Raw genomic sequence first — 16,349 nt, forward strand, 5'->3', positions numbered from 1 at the left:
GAAGTACATGTTTTCATCTTTAGAAGCAGAAAACTAGTAGCAATTTTCAAACGATTTCTCTCCAACTTTTAAAGGTAAAATTTCATCTCTTCAGGTATATTATATTAATATGTTTAATATTATAGATTGTTGACCAGGAATACACAATGAAGAAAGTAGTTTTTTTTTAAAGCCATATATGGTGATGAGATAGTGAGGCCCAGAGGTGGAAACCATTCCTTATATTCCCAGAATGATGCCAGAAATGTAATGAATGCTTCATAAATATTTACTGAATAAATGAGTGGGCAAATGAATAAACAAACGAATACACAAGTGAATAGCATTCTAATGATGTAAAAAAGTCATGTATGAGAATATTCATAAAATTCCTGAAGAGCTAATGCCTTTCCCCAAAGAAATAAAGCTTTCAAAGGCAGTTTAGGATTGGAGGTCAGGAGAGGACACTGGTTAACAAAATCATTCTAGGAAATTCAAATTACTCTGGAGATGTACTAATCATACACTGAGCCTGCATCCCAATGATTAAAGAAGCAAAACCGAATCCAGAGTTTCACACTCATCAAACATCCTGGTCATTCCTATATTGCCAATTTTCCTTCCCCATCTTCCATCTCAGCAATCTTGGATTTAAATTTGAGTATGGGGGTGTGTGAGTACAGGAAAAGAAAATCTGCAGCACTTACCCATTTACTTTCAAGAGCCTCAATTCCTGCAGGCAGAGAATCTCATCTCTTTCCCTCAGTGACCATCACTGCCCCCATACATTAGGGTGCCAAATGCAAGCTACCTTGTGATTGTGATTCAGAATTTCTGGCATTTACTACCTAGCTAATTGGAGCTTTCAATTAGTCTCTCCTGATAAGGAGTCGCGGTGCTTCTTCACTGATGTGATCTCCTGCTATACACAAATGGGTGTTCGGAAACAGATTATCTGTTTGTGCAGAGGCAGCATTTTATTAAACTGAATCTGAAATCAGAAGGGAGTTTTCAGCCCTGGGTTTTTTCAGTAATGCTTCAACCTTAATTTTGCAACTTACCACACATCAGTGCTTATAGGGAAGAAGTATGAATCTTCAACGTTGTGCCTTCTCCGTTAATTTCACTGGCACTACCCAGCAAACGGCTTTGATATTTCACAGCACTACGCATTTGATCAGGTGGAGTCATTGTGTTCTACATATACATATATTCAACCAGAAATTTACAACTCTTTTAAAAGCCAATTTCAAGGGCATTTAGGAGGCGTCTTTGTTTAAAAAACATGAGCTTCACAAGAGGTTTCCTATTGTGGTCTGACACCAATACAGTGGTTCCCAAAGCATGATTCCCAGGTGAGCGGCATAAACATCACTTGGGAACTTGTTAAAAATGCAAATTCTCAGACCTCCTGAATCAGAAGGTTGAAAAGTAAGCCCAGCAATCAGTGCTTTAACAAACCCTCCCAGTGATTCTGATACGAGGTCGAGTATAAAAATCAAAGGTTCGAAGACATCATTGAGGGGATGCTGCCATAGACCAACGATTCTCAAACTTCAATGCATCAGAATCACCTGGAGGACTTATTAAGATGCTGATTGCTGGGCCCCATCTTCACATTTCTAAGTCAGGAGATCTGGGATATGACCCAAGAATTTGCATCACTAAGCTCCCAAGTGATACTGATGCTGCTGGTCTCAGCACCACACCTTGAGAAACACTGCAGGAAAAGTTTCACCATTTACTTCCTTGCCATCTGTCGTAGCACTACCCTAGGCCACCTGTTAGGTTTTGTTTGGTTTGAAAAATTTCACGGTCTCAGAAATTTTAAAAAATTACTGAACTCAGCAGAAAACATAAAAAATGTCAAGGGGGTTGGCCGGGCGCGGTGGCTCAAGCCTGTAATCCCAGCACTTTGGGAGGCCGAGACGGGCGGATCACGAGGTCAGGAGATCGAGAGACCATCCCGGCTAACACGGTGAAACCCCGTCTCTACTAAAAAATACAAAAAAACTAGCCGGGCGAGGTGGCGGGCGCCTGTAGTCCCAGCTACTCGGGAGGCTGAGGCAGGAGAATGGCATAAACCCGGGAGGCGGAGCTTGCAGTGAGCTGAGATCCGGCCACTGCACTCCAGCCTGGGTGACAGAGCAAGACTCCGTCTCAAAAAAAAAAAAAAAAAAAAAAAAAAATGTCAGGGGGTAAGAAAGGAGACTTGCTTCTGATGTTCTAACTTTGAAAGAGATCCTGGGCAAAACTGTGTAATCTGGAAATACACAGTAAGCTTATGTTTGACAGAACATGGATGCCTGCTTCAACTTTTTGCCAGGCTGTTCATATTGGAGAAATACGCTTCTCCCCAAAGAAGAGGAACCACAGCAGTATATGATTACAGAGAACGGAATACCGGACCGTTATTGACAAGATGACCCTCGTTGCTGTGCTACCACTAAGTTACTTGATGAACAAGTTTTTACCTCCTAAGGAATCAGTTTCTCCTTTTTTAGATATGCATTGACTCACTCATGTGTAAAACACTAAACTTCATGTGGTTAAAGAGACAAAGATGAATTAGACATCATTCTTAAAGAAAGTCATGCATGTAAACAGCTATAGTACAGTGATGGGGAATGCCACTGAGAAAAGCACCATAAATACTATGAAATGATTGCTCTTATCACTACATTGTAATGACTCCTCCACTTCCTGGAGCCTGGGCTTGACAATTTAGAGTCATTTTCTCTTGTCTCCTCTATTTCCCCCTAGCTCTTTAAATGCCTCCTGATGCTCCCTTTGAAATTTCTCTCAACAGTATCATTTCTTCTCTTTCCCCACAGCCTCATGCCCCTCTCAGTTTGTCACTTTATTGCACACTTTCTGCAGTATCCTCCACACCACTCTAGTGAGCTGCTGTCTTCCTTCCTTCTAAGACATCCTGCAACTTGTTACCAGATTCAGCTTCCTAATATATGTGAAATCTACTGTCACAATTTTGCCTCTCTTTACTGGTTCCTGCCTGCACTGCTCCATCTGCCACTCAGGCACCTCATGAACTGCTTCCTTCTCTCATCCACCATGACCTGCCTTTCCTCCCCAGCACAACATATCCAGGCTACTAGACTAGCTCTCTTCTGCTTCACCAACACACTCCATCCATCAAAGCCATGAGTCTTTGCAAACATTCCACCAACTTCTTGGAGGACCCTGCCCTCTCCTCCATCCATTTACATTTGGTCATCAACCAAGACCCCTGCTTGAAGCACTTTCTCTTAGTTCTCCAATCATAGTGTTTCCTCCTGCTCTGAATTTTGACCACCTATATCAATAAGTTCATCACAGAGTCCTTTTTGCTGATTGTTTTTAGAGTCTATAGATGTCTCTCCATTGAGGAGAGAAATGAGGTCTTTTACTTTTGGATCTCTCCCATCCTGCTGTGCCTGTTCCCCCCTCCCAGTCACACACAACCTCTCTTGCTCATCCACAGTCAGCACAGGGAATGCAGCAGAGACTCAGGAAATGTTTGGGGGATGCGTGAAGTAAGACTGGGGACATCTGTTGTTTTCTTTTTGCCAGGCTGGCATGCATCCGCCTTCTGATTCCCATGCTCTCTCTCCTTATGGTTCTGGTGCTGCTGGGAAATGTGGCCCAGGCCTGGCTAACTGGAATTCTGGCTGCCCTGGTCATCCATGATCACTCAGCACTCATGGATGATTAAGTGGTATAAACCGGTCCAAGTAGTACTAATGAGACTCACATTTGAAGCCCTTACCAGAACTATAAGAAAAAATAAACTCTCTACCTACTGTTCTTGAAGATCATTGGATATTTACCTGGAAGCACTGGCAGACATCTTAGCAGAGAAAGCCTGCCTCAGAAACATGTCAGCCCAGAGGAAAGAAGGGTAGAGACATGGAAAAAGACAGACTGCCATTATTGACTACCTGAATTTGGCTGTGCCTGAAGCCAGTGCCCACAACTTTTCATAAGCCAATAAAAGCCTTGTAATCCTTAAGCGAGTTTGATTTCATTTGTCATTTACTGTCAATAGAGACCAACTGACTTAAACAAAAATAGTAAAAACTGACACAAATAGAGAATGTACTAAGTACAAGGCGCTATGCTAAGTACTTAAGGAAATATGCATTTAATCTTTTGATAAAAGACCACCCTCTAAGTAATTGTGATGAGTCAGTAATAGTGGATGAATTTTTCTGGTTGAAATAAGATACTGATGGCAAATTTTATATACCAGACAGTATTACTGATCTCTCTTGACAGATTGCCTAATATTTAAATGTGGAAAAGTATTGGAGAAAATGTAATAAACTACATTTGTAGCAACTGAACTATACATGTATTATAGCACTTATATATATAGCATTTACTGAGCTATACACATATTAGACTATATATGTATCTGTCAATCACAATATGTTTACTCCATAAATATGACCATTTAATTCTGTAAAAGAGTTATGAACATGTCTTATGAAATATATGAATATCTTCACCGCTAATTTTTTCTGGATATAATTACTTCATTAAGCAAATGCAGGTAAATATATTTTTATTTTTTTAATAGCATAGAAATATTTTACAAAAATGTATAGAAGTTGATATATAATTATTTTTTCAGAATATAATAGGAAGTCAAATAAGGTTTAGTTGTGAATATGATTTGAGATCTTCAGGTACAAAAGCCAGAAGCAAACAACTATATAAGAGATTGCCAGCAGGAACTGGTACACATACAGAAACACAAATTTGAGATTATAAGAATTATTTTGGTGAACAGGGAATCTTGAATTCCTGCTATGTTTATTGCTGTAATTACTTTTAGACCTGAGTTCTATTTGTAATCTTTTAAAATGTGGTGACTCTACACACATGGACATGTAGCATAAGTGGGCATTCATCTAAAAATGGAAACAAGGTATATGACTTGGATTTTAATTACACAAAACAAGATATTTTTCCCAGGAAAAAGGAAAAGTTTGGATACAACGTCTTTAACCCATGTTTGGTGAATTACCAGAGTTTGGGGGTTTAGTTCTTTTTAATAAAACAGTTTGCTAACTAAAAAAGCCCCTATTTGTCTTATGAAAACCACATTGTGTGTCTAAAAAAAGTTTGTTGTCACATACCATTTTAACTTTGAAACTCAGGATCAATCCACCTGTCCTAATTCAAGGAAAATTATATCTTCTTGTGAGGATGCCATTTCTAATTCTTGTGGAGACCTCAACCTGGGTGACCGCAACTCAGTCTCGTGAGAGGAGCCCTCTTTCATCAGAGGAAGATGTCCATACCCAGATTTGTGAAAAGAAAAAAAAATCAAAAGAAAAATAAACTTTGAGGAAAGGAGGGAAGAAAAGGGGGAGAAAAGACAGATAAAGGACAGAGCGTACCTTGTTGTGAGAAGACAGGGAAAGAGCCCATGTCTCCTGAACATTTCTTCATGGGCTAATAATTCCCTCCTATCCCCTTGCCCATCTGCACTTCTCCCAGTTTCCACTGGTGTCCAGTGGTGCAAGAATTTCATGCAGAACAATCACAAAGACCTCTGAAAGATCATGCTGTATCTACTTTATGTTAACAAGCCTAGGGCCAGCATAAATTCTTTCACCTTCAGAAGAGAAAAGGAACCTGATGACTATGGGAAATCTAAAAAACATTTCATTGCCAAAGGCATTCAAAAAGGCCAGATTTCTTCAACGAAGCCAGGCTGGGAAGAGACAATGGAAACTTTTCTGAATCATGATCATCCACTGGCTGTGAAATGTAATTTTAGAGCAAGCCACAAAGAAATAATTAGAGACATGTTTGCAGAAGAGATCAGTGACTTTGAAATTTCCCAAAGACTCCAAATACAAAATGACATTAGCCTGCACGCAGTTCCGGACACGGCATATCAGGCAGCGGTGTTGAAGCAGCAGAATTTGGACACGGTGGTTGAGCATGTGGAGGAATCCAAAAGAGTGGTTGTCATTTTGTCAGAGCCAGGAAAATGATGACAGAAGAGAAGCACAGCCACAGATCAGAAAACAGCGGCTGAGGGAAACAGGCACATGGAAGCCAGTCTGCATCTGCCATGAACAAGGTTCACCTCTGGAACACGAACGCATGAAACCAGTCATATATTTGAACTGCAAAGTTCCACCATGAGGAATCTTTTGTTTAATGATACTCTGACTGAAGAGTCAGCTGCAAAACCTGGTCCTGATCTTAAGAATGCAAACAAAGTGATTGCCCTTGAACTTGACTCAGGAGAAAATACTTCTCAATCTTTGAACTCACGTAGAACTTACAAATATTTATTCATATTGGGTCATGTCTCTTGAATTGTCATTGTACTAGAATAAATGGTAGAGCACTGGGCATCACCAGCCCATAAAATGTGCACAGAGAGTTTATATTAGCAGCAAATATGCAAGACCTGTCTAAAGCAATGATGATGATTTTTTATATACTTATTTTTCAGATAAAAAAGATCAGAATCAAAAATCTCAAAGGATATAATGGCAGTAATAGAACTCACTAAATAAATTCCTTCAAATTTTTCTGTGTTTTTCACATGCTAGAAACTTTAGAGCTTGATTTTTCTGGGGATACAAGATATACATAGAAAGTTAACCATTAATGGTCGGGCATGGTGGCTCATGCCTGTAATCCCAGCACTTTGGGAGACCAGGCAGACGAATCACCTGAGGTCAGGAGTTCAAGATCAGCCTGGTCAACATGGTAAAACCCCGTCTCTACTAAAAATACAAAAATTAGCCGGGTGTGGTAGCAGGTGCCTGTAATCCAAGCTACTCAGGAGGCTGAGGCAGGAGAATCACTTGAACCCAGGAGGTGGGGGTTGCAGTGAGCCGAGATTACACCATTCCAGCCCTGATGACAGAGTGAGACTCCCACAATCTCCAAAAAAAAAAAAAAAAACAACAACAACAGTTAAGCAATCATTCAAAACCACAACTCAAGTAATGGCACAAAGATGAATTGATGCCAAATTGCAGTAAGTCAGGTCAACCAGTGTCCTGAGTTTTACAAACAAGAAGTACGATATATAGAATCTGTAAAGTTTGCTAGCTTTTTAACCTTAGAATCTTTATAATCCAGTAAGTAGTTAATAATTAAATTTGAAGGCTGAATAAAGAAATATAACTCTTGATAAAACAAAACAGATAACATAGAAATTGTTTTGAATATAAAAATATATCATGAAAAAAAGAAAATTTTATTGTTTACCATGGTATCTGCTGCTAGAGCCCTCAGATTTTTAAACTGTACAAATGATGAGTGTCAATGGCAACTTATGTAGGTCTCAAACAATACTCTGTCATTCAAGAACAAAAATGGAAGCACTGTTATTCAATAGTTTTAATTCTGTTAAGCAAATTTTTTGGCTTTTATTTCAGGACTGGCTCTATGGCATTTTAAATGTAGCTAGTACCTTCAATTCATTACATTGACTCCACTGAAATAATGTCTTTCTTTCTTGCACTGATTCCTTCCTTTTTTTCCACTGTAATTAACTAATAGATTTGATAAAGTTGAAGTGTCTATTTTCTTTTTTCTTACTCCCACTTTAAATAATAGTAATAAGATTGTATGCATAATGCTACATGAGGAGATACTCATATTTTTTGTATTGCACTATTTCTCTTGAATAGTCATCGTGCTAGACTACAGTATGTGATAGAATGCTGGGCATACCTGGTCAATGAAATATGTACAAAGAGTTTTTTAATCAGTACCACATAAAAGAGCAAACTGAGGTACAGAAACTTAAGGACACTTAACAAAGTGACTCAGTGTATCTTATTTAGGAACATGCTAAAACTTTGGGATGACATAGCAAACCACCAGAATCTAGTACCATGCTTTAACTTTCTAAACACCAACAACTTGGCAAGTAATTTACAGAACAGGCACATGACTTTAAGATGTAACTCTCACTTCATACCAATCATTTATCTTTGTGTGTAATTTGTCTTTTATTATGGAACATTTTTAACTGGAGTACTTCCATTGATCAAGCTAATTGCTAAGTGTATTTGCTATCTCTGAAATACACACTGGCTTTGGATGTGATATTGAAGAATTAGAATGTACACATAACTAAACTAATTGAGCACAGCTTTCACTTTCAAAGTTCAAGGCAAAAAATAATTACATAAATATATAAATAGTTCATAGCTAGGTAAAAAGAAATATATCAAGCTTATTAAATTTAACCATAAGTGTTTTTTTTTAAAGTCTTTGGGTTATGTCATTACATTTTACAAAGCCTGCCATATCTTTCTATCTATGCATCTTTGGGTTTTATATGCCTCTAAGCATCTCTGGAGTAATTTTAAGTTGGACAATGTGAACTATGTCATGGAGAATTTATGGGTAATATTTATTGGAGTCACTGAACTGTCTCCATGAGCTTTCCCACAACTCTAAGATCACAAATGATCTATAAGATTTGGAGCAGACAAGAATCTCAATTGCTAGAATCCTGAAAGGTTTCTGAGATACAGTGAAAGTCAAATATTCAGATTCAATACTATGAGATGCATATTTGGCTACAGAGATACAATGAATAATTTTATGTGCCAACTTGACTGAGCCACAGGATGCCCAGATATCTGGTTAAACATTACTTTTGGATGTGTCTCTGAGGATGTTTCCAGAAGAGGTTAGCATTTGAATTGTTAAACTGAGTAAACGAGGTCACACTCCCCAGTGTGGCTGGACATCCTTCAATCTGTGAAGGACCTAAAGGCAGAGGAAGGTTGAATTTACTCTCTGCCTGACTGCTTGAACTGAGATATCGTTATTCTGCTCTTGACACTCTTGGTTCTCAGGCCTTCAGATTCAGAGTGAAATCTATATCATTGACTCTTTAGCTCTCAGGCCTTTGAAGTACACCACAAGCTTCCCTGAATCTTCAGCTTGCAGATGGCATATCATGGGACTTAGCCTCTATAACCACGTGAGCCAATTCCTTAGGATACACACACACACACACACACACACACACACACACACATCTTCTATTGATTCTGTTTCTCTTAAGAACCCTGACTCATACAAGAGGAATCTGCTTAATCTAAAGCTATGTCATGGAGCTTCCTAATTTGCCTAGAAGATAAAACAGTTAGTTCTCACATGGTGAAACAACATTCTGCCTCCCCAGCATATATGTAGTTTGTGTATTCAGTAAGCTTACTGTTGAGAATCTACCAGAAATCATGCTAGCCACTAAGGATAATAAGAAAAAGGACATAGTGGCTGCCTTCAATGAACCCACTGTCAGAGTTCTAAGATGACCCATGCTCCGCTTTAATTGAAGGTAATAGAGGAGGTATTCATTCATTCTGTCATTCAACAGAATGTATTAGCTACCTAATAAATTAAAGGCACTTTTGCTATGTGCTGTATATAGAGTACTAAACAAGGCAGATTTGGCCTTTGCTCTCATAGAGTTTACTTACCTTAAGGGATAAAGCAAGAATTTCATCACATTGTTAGATGTGTTAAAGGGGAAGAACAGGTTCTATAGGAGGATATATGGAAAGATAGCTCATTGATTGGGAAGAGGCAGCTGAGCTAGCTAAAGGGTAAGCTCAAAGTGACATGGGAGAAGAGATGGATTTGGAAGAGACCATTTAAACCAGCCTGGAAAGCATTTCCAAAGGCCATGAGGCAAGAAAAGAGCACGGCTTGTCTGAGTGACTCCAAGGTCAAGATGGCTGAACCAAAGAGAGGAAGAGAAAGTCCTATGAAATTAGAATGGAAAGAGAAATGAGGCCAGCCTATGCAGAGCCTCCCAGGCAGTGTGAATAAGGATTTTTGTCTTGATCCTAACTGTCTCTGAAGGATTTCAAGCAGAAACTGATGAGATAAGATTTGCATTACTAACAGAATTTTATGCCCGCTTTGAGGAAAATGGATTAGAAGTCAGAGGTACAGAGTTATCATAGAAATCCAGATAATGGTGGTATGGTAAAGATGGCAAAAAGCAGACAGATTCAAGAGATATTCTGGAGAGAAAATGGACAGAAATGGGTAAAGGATTGAGCATAAAAGGAAAGGAAGAATCTGATAAATTCTAGGTTCCTGGCTTGTGCACAGAATGGTTGCGGAACCCCACACTGAAATGGGGGGAAACAGGAAAGGATCGTGGCAAAATGAGCCACAACAAGTCAAGGAAAGGGTGACACTGAGCATGACTCAAAATTGTCTGATCTGGACAACTGTCGTACTTAGGTGGCAGAAAAGACTATGAATATGTGCCTATGCCTGTTGGGGGAGGGTAGATTTTCAGCCATTGTGAAATATGACAATATTGTTTTTAAAATGGTGTGCATTCATTACTCTACCATATGTCAAGGATTTAGGAGAAATATAATCTAATTAGTAGTATGGCAATATTCACCACTCAACTAGAGTATAACTTTGTTCATCTATTCTCCCTTCCCGTGGCCTACCTCTCTCCTCTCTCAGATTTGCTTCTCCACAATTTATGTCATCATTTTATCTGGATCATGAGAGAGAGAGAGATGGTGAATGGGGTCAGACTCTGCTGCACAAATCCAGGTGCTACCACCTTGTTGCATGACTGACAAGTTGGCCAAATTCTCGTCATGCTTTTTCATCCATTATATTATTCACCCAACAAAATATCTACTTGAGGAATTTTGTGAAATGAGAAATCTATCTAAAAGACCTGGAACAGTACCTAGTTTATGGTAGATGTTTTTTAAAAAATGGCTAATTCCCTATAGTTTCAGAGGCTTTTTTTAACCACTATCCTGACATCTTTTCACTGAGCAAACCAGGATACTACATGTGACTCCTTTGCCCCACCCTTTGGGGAGAATTGAAGGGGGATCCCATCCTAATCTGAGCCCACTATGTGTATCCCATTCAAAGGAGGCCTCTCTACCTCCCTCCCCTACTGGTTGGCCTGTCCCCACTACAAAATACATCAGCCCCTGACCCCGCCTCCCCACACACAAGTGCCACACCAAGACAACTGCTGAGGCCAAGAATTGCACTCTTATATTTCCTCTTATTTTCCTTCCAAGTGAAAGGAGAGGAGCTCTCTCTTCGTATACGTGGGATATACTGCAAATAGGAGAGGCACATAAGAGTTTTCCTCAGGCTCCAATTTTGTGGCACTGGAGATAAGCCCCTGACTGTGATGCTTTCACTTTCAGACGTGTGCAGACCCAAAAATAATGTCCTGGCCTTTGGTGTTCCAAAATGCTTTAGACTAAAACACTTGAGTAGTTGCTTATGTGAGCGTAGTGTTAGTTTCAGCTGCCAATTTTCGAATTAAATGGCTTACATTACTACAAACTTTTAGCAGAACATGTTTTCCAAAATAAATGTCTTTAAATCTACACTTCCACCAACTGATTAGAGACTTGAACTCAGAAAATATGGCAAAAACAGCAGAGCAGCAAAAGGAAGAAAAACACATGCTCACTTCATATGGTAAAAATGGTTCTTCCTTCCTCTTCCAAACGCACATACACTTGGCATATGCGCAAAGTGAATTTTATTTCCCCTGAACAGAGAGATCCTAAAAGGTGTCTACTTGTCTGTAGTTCAAGTTGCATTAAACATTATCAAATCTACATTTTCATGATTTAAGTTTGCATGTTTAAATTAAGAGTGAGTGTCTCTTTATTTTTTTATTAATAACTTTAAAGATAAACCTGATCTGAAATTCTAAACAAAACAGTGTTGGCCAGGCAGTGTGGCAGTATACCCGAGGAAAATTGCACTTGAAAATAACTGAAGTATTGTCTTCTGGAGCTGAGGGTTCTACCTATCTTTACAGTTCTGAGAGTTAATGAGCCATGAAGTGATCATTTAAGGGCTTGTGTCACAGCAGTGGCCATATGAGTTTGTCATTGTGATGGCATTTCTTAGAAAATCATCTCAATTTGTACCTTTTACTTTAAGGAGAGGGGGAAAAAAAACTTTATGCCTCATTCCTACCTATTACCTCCATCTAGGATAGAAGCAGTGTCTGATTAAACATATGGCACATAAACAGTAATTTAATTAAATGTGAACAAAGTCTTTCATGTACCATATTTAAATTTTGAAATGTAGCCCAGTTTTCCTTCTACTTAGAATACATGGAACAACATGCAAAAAAAGTCACATATTGAAGGACAGCTATGCTGATGCCATGTAAAGCGCTCTTGCTGTGTGACATGGCCTGGCCCCATCAATAGGCAGGCTATTCTAAGTACACTCCAACTTGGCACTCAATAGAGTTGAGTATTTTTGTCCTGACCAACCTACCATTTTAATAAAATTACAAGCATAGCTTTGTTGTGATTTCTTCCAATTCTAGTGTCTGAAATGGTTTGATTTAAATCATTTTAGGGTTTTTAAAAGCCAAACCACAAACTAAGCAGAGACAGTTTACTTAAACTTGTATATTCTTTTGGAAGTTCCTGGGCAAATCAGGGAACAAATACAAGTTTGAAGAAGGATGTTTTAGAAACTGCCTATAGAAAACATTTGAGATTTATTTAGCTAATTACAAGTATTTCTACAACAAACAGGATAATTTGACTAAGTACTCCAAAATGCCAATGGAATAATTGTCAAATGTCCCCCCCCATCGAGTTGGCCAAAAAGAAAAAAATTAAAAAGACTTAGAGAATCCTGACTTTTTTGTTTGTTTGTTTTTCTTGATAGAAATAATCAATATGCTACAAAGATCCTAGTTACACTTTGCAAGGTAATATGTCTGAGACAGATAAAATGTTATATATGAAAGATCACCCGGTGGGTTGTTTCATTTTATTTTTTTGAAAGCTTTAAAAATTTAAAGCAGTTCACTATCTCTTTTATTCTAATTGCCCAATTACATACCTTTAGTCAAGCATCACACTCCCTACAGTAAAAGATTCCTCACAGCCCAGCCCCTGATTTCCACACAACTAATTCAGATAAATACCTGTTAGGATATTTCTTTCAGTAATGTAATGAGGTCAAACACTAAAAATATAATGCTTTCAGAATGGAAGCTCTCAGACTGGATGTTCTTACCGCTCAGTCTAAGTGTCATGTGTTATATAAACATGTAAAACTCACAATTGCCGTTGATTCCGTTGTCTTCGTCATTCCTCAGCTTCCATCTTCCAGAGATTATAAGAGAAAAAAGGCAAATAAAATTCAAAACATGTTGTGCCAAGAACATTTTTCCATTAATTTTTCAACCCAGGCATATGGCAAGGGAAATAAAATCCGTGTGTTTCCTGACTCATTTACACTTAATTCACCAAAATGTTCTTTTTAAAAGAGAACTGACATTCTGCAAGTCTTCTGAACCTATTTTCTTTGACATACTGTCCCATCTTGTCAACTCACAGCTCCCAAGGTTCAAGGTTGGTTTACAGCTTTGAACCCATATGCTGAAAATAAGCTTGAACTTCACAAAACAAACATGCTTCGCTGTGACCCCTCTGCAAATAATTCCAGTTGATCTTTGAGCATGATATTTTGTCACTTCTACTCTTCAATCTTGAGTTAGAGTGGGAGTGAATGAGGCAATGAAAGCCAAAAGAAAAAAAAAAAAAAAAGGAAGAGAAAAGAAAATAGAAGGAGGAGGGGTAGGAACAGAAAGAAAAGCAAAAGGAAATGATTAGCTAGCTTGGGATATGGTAAAGTAAAAAGAATGGTGGACCAGAAATAAGGAGAGACCCTCTGGCTGCTCATCCTAGCTCAGACACTAGCTAGGGTTTAGCTAGGTAAAAATGTTACCCATCGCCGGGCGCGGTGGCTCAAGCCTGTAATCCCAGCGCTTTGGGAGGCCGAGACGGGCGGATCACGAGATCGGGAGATCGAGACCATTCTGGCTAACACGGTGAAACCTCGTCTCTACTAAAAAATACAAAAAACTAGCCGGGCGAGGTGGCGGACGCCTGTAGTCTCAGCTACTTGGGAGGCTGAGGCAGGAGAATGGCGTGAATCCGGGAGGCAGAGCTTGCAGTGAGCTGAGATCCGGCCACTGCACTCCAGCCTGGGCGGCAGAGCGAGACCCCGTCTCAGAAAAAAAAAGAAAAAAAAAAAGAAAAAAAAAATTTACCCATCCAGGTGGGTACACAAACATTCATATTCATAAAAATGAGAAGGATCAGAATTTACAAACATGGTTGAGATTTGAGATGACTACTATGTTTCCTTCTGTCCCTGATAATTCTGTTACTTTCTGGGTTTATCCCTGAACTTAAAGCAAATCAAACTATTCAAGGAGTTTTGCAATCGTGAGAATTACCCCAAAGTGGCCTTTCTTCTACCTCTAGTTAGGTCTCTGGCCCTCTCCACTCCCCACAGGACCACAGACCATTTTCCTAACTCTTGCTTGCTCCAATTCCTCCAGCTTCATGTTCCCATTGATCCACTTCTATTTCATGTGCCTGTTGACTCATTTCTATTCAGTGTTTTTATTGATCCATTTATCTGAATCTTGAATCCTCTGCTTTGCTCTACACTCCATTCTTGGACATGAATTGGTTCCTTTGGTCCTAGCATGGGATTTGACCCCAGAACACCTTATGTAGTTGGCAGTTTCTGAACTCCTTCCTGTCTTCAATAAGGAAACACCTGGTTCCTGGATCAAACGGCTATAAAAGTCTGTGCTTATGTATCATGAGAATTGGTTCAGATTTAATTCATGCTTTAAGCTCTAAGCTAGGTGTAAAACTAGACAATCAAACATTAATCCATGATAGATTTTATTCAAATATTCTGGTCTAAAAACATATCCAATCCAGGGGAAAAGAAACGTTACCTCCAGCCTATGTATATAAACATGTAGGAGCTTTTTAAGGGATATGTGTGTTTAGTATGTTTTACCTAAAAGGAAAGAAGGTCATGAGGTCATCAAAACTTCTGCAGAATATCATTTGCCCTTTTTCATGGAAACATTAGCCTACTGGTTTCTGCACAATATTTAATACAGGTTGGCTGTTGTGGGGCTGTTTGTGCTGACCTTGGCGTTCTTTCCTTTAAGGCACATAGACTTAATATGATATGTATTTCAATCTCCTGAGTAATGTCTTTGCTTTCTAGAGACTCTGTTTATGCTTGTGGTGATTTTGATGTCTTTTGGTCATTTCTCGTGTTTATCACTTTAATGATTTTGTAACCATGTGTGTAAAAAGTAGTTTGCCAAGTTTCAAACCCCTTGAAATTTCCTTAGTTTTTCATTTGGAATCAGACTTAAGCTCTTCCAGGTTCTGTTTACTGCTAGCTAATGATGACTGCCTTATCCAAAAGAGGGAAAGACTTTTGAACATATATTAAAATGTGTGTATGATTTCTGAGACATCAAATAGCTGGAATAACAAGTCAACATTTTGATGAGTTAAGTGTAAATTAATTAAAGACATATGAACTAAATTCTCCTTGAAGCACAGATGGTTTGAGAAACCAAAAAGTGCCTGGAAAAAAATATGGCTCTTATTTTCATGAACTCCCAAAGTTTCAAAAAGTAGTTGAAGATTAATTTCCATCTCTTATCAATTATTGCTTTCAATTTTTAATAGATGATACCCTTTTATGTTTAGTTTTTAACCTGAATCATCTAAGCAATAGAAGTCCTATCTTTCTTTTCCTCTTTCTTGCTCGAGCATGGGTGGGCATCAAGGGCAAGAAACTCATCTTCCAAAAGGTGAGAGTACTAATCTGATAAAATAAATATCGAGACACTGTTCAGCCATGCTTTCCAGTGGATGAAACACTAGAAGTATAAATAAACCTATATGGTGCCCTCCTCTAGTCCTGTTTCCTTTATTCTGGCAAAGACACATTTTTGTACTATTACAGTGCTAAGTCTTGATGCTCTCCTATAGACTTAGAAATGTCATAATAGGTGGCTCATGCCTGTAATCCCAACACTTTGGAAGGTCGAGATGGGAGCACTGCTTCAGCCCAGGCATTGAAGGTCAGCCTGGGCAACATAGTGAGACCCCATCTCTTACAAAAAAAAAGTATTAATTAGCTGAGCATGGTGGTGTATGCCTGTAATCCCAGCTCCTCAGGAGGCTAAGGCAGGAGAATCCCTTAAGCCCAGGAATTCAAGGTTACAATGAGCTATGATTGCCACTGCACTGCAGCCTGGGTGACAAAATGAGATCCTATCTCTCAAAAAGAAATTAAAAAGAAAAAAAAAGAAAAGTTATAATGGCCTGTGTTAAGGCTGCTTTGGCTCTGCTCTCTAGACTTCCATCGGATCAGGCAAAAGGAAGGCTCTGGGTGGTAAGGTGAACTCTGGTGCTATTTTCCTTAGCCTTCTTTGAAGTCCTCTCTCTTTCAGGGATTTTATGGAAAGAAGTGATAAAGCAATG

At 38.8% G+C, this 16,349-nt stretch overlaps 1 long non-coding RNA gene across 1 annotated transcript in view; it reads right to left on the reverse strand.

The window, feature by feature from the left end:
- The window catches only part of LOC105463155 (uncharacterized), a 106,899-nt gene that overhangs the window by 26,665 nt on the left and 63,885 nt on the right, over positions 1 to 16,349 (reverse strand). Inside the window, exon 3 of the long non-coding RNA XR_011624225.1 lies at positions 13,093 to 13,136. This is a non-coding gene — a long non-coding RNA (uncharacterized lncRNA). The remainder of the gene's footprint in view (positions 1 to 13,092; positions 13,137 to 16,349) is intronic.

Source organism: Macaca nemestrina, chromosome 6 (genome assembly GCF_043159975.1).
Source record: "Macaca nemestrina isolate mMacNem1 chromosome 6, mMacNem.hap1, whole genome shotgun sequence".
Lineage (NCBI taxonomy): Eukaryota > Metazoa > Chordata > Mammalia > Primates > Cercopithecidae > Macaca > Macaca nemestrina.